Below are 5,479 nucleotides of genomic sequence, written 5' to 3'. Positions count from 1 at the left end.
TATTGGGCTAATGCAACTAAGACCAGATGGGTTTGAACCATTTTGCAGCAAAGATTCAAGTTTCAAACTCATAAGTGGCGCTTTTAAGTGCTTTATCTTGTTCTGCACTAAATAGTAGGTTAACTTGTTTAAACATGCATGAAACTTGTACAGATGGACAGATTGGATTTTTCTGATCATTTTTCATATATAACACTTTTCATTTGGAGCTATAGATATATTTCTATGATTTTTTGAAGTTTGTGGTATTTTCTGAAATTTCCTGTGTAAAAATAATTCCAGTAAATAATTTACTGCGTCAGCTTACGTCAGGATGACGTCAGTGGTCAACGGGATAGTCCAGGTCAAACTAGACAGTGGGTCCTGCGTGTCAGTGTGATTAGTTTAACTGAATATTAGTTAATACTAATCCTAATTAGTTAACAGGGCTGGGCCCCACCTGTCATTGACCCAGGGGGTTCAAACAGGGCACACCCATGGTCAAACGGGGGTCAGCGGGGTAAACTCGCCGGCATTTAGCCGCCGGCAAGGCCAAACGCGGCGGTGTAGGTGCGGGTTTCGCCTACAGGGCATCATTCGAGGTGCGTTGGGCTCTATGGATAGCTGGGAGCAAGCCGCAGTTGGTGGTATAGGTAGTTGGACTCGGGGTCGCCGGAAACGGCGCCGGCGACGTGTTTGGCGGCGGCCGGAGCTCGGGTGAGCTCGAACACGTCGCTAGGAAGCACGGCGAGGCACGTGAGTTAGTGCGTTGGGATCCTGGCGGTGTGGTGAGGCTAGTGGACAGGGTGACACAGCCGTTGGGTGGCCGGAGCCTCGTCGGCGACGAGCTCCGCGGCGGCGCGTGCGGGTGAGCTCGGTGTGCTCGTTGTGGTGCACGAGAGCGAGAAAGGGAAGGGGGAGAAGGTAGCTGGGCTCACGGCGGTCTCATAGGAGCAGACGGCGTGGTCGGGGATGAGCTGGTGCGGCGGCAATGGCGAAGGGGATCTCCGGTAGTGGCGGAGTCGAGCGAGGTCGGTGCAGAGGCCTCGGGGTAAGCGAGTGCTTGGGGCTCAGCTAGCTCGAAGGAGAGGAGGGCAGCAGAGCTCCTGGACACGATGGTGCGGCGCAGTGACGACGGAGAGCGCGAGCTTCACGGTGGTGCGGGCGTGGCAGCGTCGGCCACGACGGTGGAGAGCGAGGGAGAGAGGCAGGGGGAGAATGGGCGTGTCCAGAGGGGTCGGGGCGCGACATGGAGGTCGTCCAGGCCAGCTGGGCGGCGAGGGGAGGAAGCAGGGCGGCGAGCAGGTGCGTGGCACGCACTGGAGCCGCTGTCGAGCACCTGCCTGCCTGCCTGGCCAAGTCAAGCAGCTCACTGGAGCGGCTGCTGGGCTGGGCCGGCTGGTGGGCTGCCAGGTTAGTTTCCCTCTCTCTCTTTTTTTATTGTTGTTTTCTATTTTTTCTGTAACTTTGTGGATTTTCTAAAACTAACTAGGCAACTCCAAAAATCCCCAAACTGCTCATGCCCACTGTTTAGTATATAAACAACATGGAACATTTCAGTTTAGGATTATTTGGACATTTAAAATATTTAATAGATTTTAAATGTCCAAATTCAAATACTTATTATTTAAATTAAAGACCTTCGGATGACCTAGAAAATTGTGCACCACTTTTGGCAGAGGTTCTGAACCAAGACAAAAATGATGGACATTTTAGAAGGGCATTTCAGGTTCATTGAAAATATTTTTAGTAAACCCTAGTTGGTTTCAGAGGGGGCTGGGGGTTCTGTCATCCCCATTTCAAGTTTCTGTTGAATGGAATAGACATGATGCAACACTCTAATGCATGAACTAGCTAGGGTGTGACACGATATCTAACGGTGATAGGATTGATGGGACGACAATCAAAACACATGCGGTAAATACCGTCTTTCATTGGAACAAGGATTACCGGAATGACACAAGGGCTCAATCTTTCATGTACATGGTTGTTGTCGATGAGTTGTTACTTGCCGTTGAATTTCCTTGGTTTCCTCGGGGTTGACGGGGTAGGGATCCTTGTTAGGTAGAGGTGCTCTGGGGATCAGGTCGATTCGGTGTTCAATGCCTCGTAGTGCTGGTAGTCCCGGAGGTAGTTCATTAGGGAAAACGTCTTGGAATTCCTGCAAAAGAGAAGACAACACTAAAGGTATATTGTGAGAGGTGTTAGTTTTTGGTGCCTTGTCCTTGCACCAAAGGACATAGTGCATAACACTTGATGGGTTCTCACACACTTCTCCCATCTCACTTTTGGTGGCAAATAGAAATAAGGTTTTCTTGTCGCTCATCGTGGGGGCACTCGATTTTGGCTTGTGGCGCTAACTCTCGTTTGAGTGGTTTGATCTCTCACTCTTTTCTCCATGATGGGTGGCTTGCTTGTCGGCGATCACTTGACTTGGAGACATAGGTCGTAACACATACTCGTTTCCTTTCATCTTGAAGCCATAGTGATTGGTATGCCTGTAGTGGATGACTCCTCAGTCAAATTGCCATGGTCGACCAAGAAGGAGGTGGCAAATGGACATCGGGACGATATCACACTCCAAAGTGTCTTCATACGCTCCGATCTTGAAGGAAACTTTGAACGTATGCTCGACTTGGATAGTGCTGGAATCGCTTAGCCATTGAACCTTGTAGGGGTGCGGGTGCTTCATCTTGACCAATTGGAGCTTGGAGCATAGTTCTTCACTTGCCAAGTTATGGCAACTACCTCCATCAATGATGACCTTGACGGACATTCGATTGATGCCGGCCTTGGAGTGGAAGATGTGGCATCTTTTTTCTTCATCTTGTTGATGTTGAAGAGTTAAGACCTTGGATACAACGAGACTGGTGCTCGAATCCTCATCACAAAAGACTTGATCATCTTCATCTTCATTCACGCACCGGTGCATGGACACTTTCTCAAGGGCTTCCATTTCCTCTTCACTCATGGAGTCATAGGTTCCATCATCATTGAGGATCATGGTGTGCTTGTTGGTACACTCAAAGGACTTGTGGCCTCGGCCACTGCATGTGAAACACTTGATGGAACTTGTCTTGATGGTCTTATCGGTTGGAGTAGATGATGAAGCTCGCGGCTTGAAGTTGCTTGTAGTTGGAGGATGACTTGAGGTTGTCGAAGTTTTCTTGTAACTCAAGTTGTCACCATTGCTTGTAGATGGCTTGGTTGAGGTAGAAGTTGTTGGAGTCATTGAAACTTGGTTGTTGGAGAAGCTGTAGCTCTTTGAAGAGTACTTGGCATACTTGAAGTCATCTTGCACTTGACGTTACGCTTTGGTAGCTTGATGCACTAGCTCAATGAGGTTGGAGTATTATTGGAAGTCGGCAATATTCTTGATGGGATGATAGAGGCCATTCAAGAAACGGGCCAGAGTTTGCTTATCATCTTCCGTGACATTGGCTCTTATCATGGCAATCTCCATTTCCTTGTAGTATTCTTCAATGCTCTTTGTGCCTTGCTTGAGGAGTTGGAGTTTCTTGAAGAGGTTGTAGTTGTAGTATGTTGGCACAAAGCATGCACGCATGACATCTTTCATTTCCTTCCATGTGGTGATTGGTGGTTCACCTCTTGCTTCTCGGTGCTCAAGGACTTGTTCACACCATATGAGTACATAGTCTTGGAACTCAAGGGATGACATAGAGATCTTATTCTCTTCCTCATAGTTGTGTAAACAAAAGATCTTGTAGACCTTCAATGCCCATTAAAGGTACTCTTCGGGATCATTGCTTCCATTGAACACGGACATGGTGAACTTGAGCTTGCCATGGCGTTGCTCTTCATTATGTTGGGGTCAGGGATGATGATGACGCCCTTGACGTGGATGATTGTCAACCTCATATTGCTCTTGGCATGGGGGGTTTCCATAGTCATCATGCTCTTGGTGAACTTGAGGTTGTGGAGGATCTTGTCGAGCTTGTGGAGGAGCTTGAGGAACTTGACGATGCACTTGCTTGGTAGTTTTGCTCTTGAATTTCTTCACGAAGTGCTTCCTCTTGATTGTGTGTATCTCGGTTGCGGTTGGCGATGGCTTGGCTTGACTCTCGAAGGGCACGTTGCGCCTCAAGTGCTTGTGCTTCACGTTGTTGTTGTTGAAGACGTTTAGCCTCACATCTTGTTCGTCTTGGTGTTGGCGCGCTCGCTCTTCCTCTTGGTGACGTTGACGTTGCCTTTCTTTTGCTTATGCAATAGTAGCTTGGTTTTGGTAGTGATGATGTACTTGCTCATCGAATTGCTCTTGTGGATGATTGCCGTGTAGAGGATTGTGATTTGCTTGACGGTCTTGGCGCGCGGCTCAACGTAGAGTGTTTGATGTCGGTGTACTTGAGCCAGAGAGGGTGTCGTCGGAGTGTCGACTCGAGCGGCTCCGTCTTGAGTAGGACTAAGTGGTAGAAGAGCGGTTTACCAACAAGGCATGAATCTTGTCCATTCTTGCATCGTTCTCTTGTTTGTGTGCGTCGAGCTTGTTGTCGAAGTAGTCTCTTGTTCGTTTCTCGGAGAGTCGCAAGTCGGTGGCGAGATTGTCGATGCGGTCGCTCATTGCTTGTTGTTCTTGATGCAAAGCTCTTTGTGCACCGAAGAGGTGGCTCTTGGTGATGTAGGATGACATGTCGTCGTCTTGATCGATGAAGAGTGGGTCGGTAGAAGAACTTGGCCTATCCATCATTCTAAGCAAATATGTGAGTGGGATAAAGAGAAGAACTTATACCAAATGTACCTTGACCGACGTTGAAGATGGATCAATGATCACTCAAATATGTAACAAGGAAATAGCACAATTGGTACCAATTCTTGTTGGTTCTGACACCTAGACAAGTAAAATCTTATGGTGGAGCTCGGTTTGGATGGTGGCACAAAATTTGATGCAATTATTAGTGAGCTTAAAAAATGTTGGAAAAGATTCGCAAATTTGCAAATGCAACAAGTAGACCAATAGCAAGATATGGTACATGGAAACACACACATGGATAGATAAATGGGGTCGTGCAACCAAGGAATGAGCCAAAATGTGGAATCCATGAAAATCCTCTTGTTGCGCAACACTAGAGAGACGCTAGCACGATTGCACAATAGGCGGATACAAAACTTGTGCACAGCCTACTAAGCAAAAATGCAACGACTTCTATCCCAAGTATGCTATATGTTTGGTATTCCGATGGTATGATCCAAGATGATCAAGTATGACAGTCTTAATGTAGTAAGATGCTATGTTTTTGCTTATAAGCTCTTTGCTTATCTTTCTCTTTTGCTTAAAAGCTTGTTTGGCTCTTTCTTTCTTGAGCTCTTTCTCATGCAAAAACTTCACGAACCAAGATAGCAATTGTGTATGCGATGACATATTTGTGACACAAGAGATGATACCAAGATATGTACAAAGATGATATGGTATGTATGCTATGGAAGGTATGATCACTAATGTGCACAAGTCACGTTGCCGACAATACTCAAAGGCTAGTCTCGA

This window comes from Triticum dicoccoides, chromosome 3B (genome assembly GCF_002162155.2).
Source record: "Triticum dicoccoides isolate Atlit2015 ecotype Zavitan chromosome 3B, WEW_v2.0, whole genome shotgun sequence".
NCBI classification, from domain to species: Eukaryota; Viridiplantae; Streptophyta; class Magnoliopsida; order Poales; family Poaceae; genus Triticum; species Triticum dicoccoides.
This window is presented reverse-complemented; position numbering follows the sequence as displayed.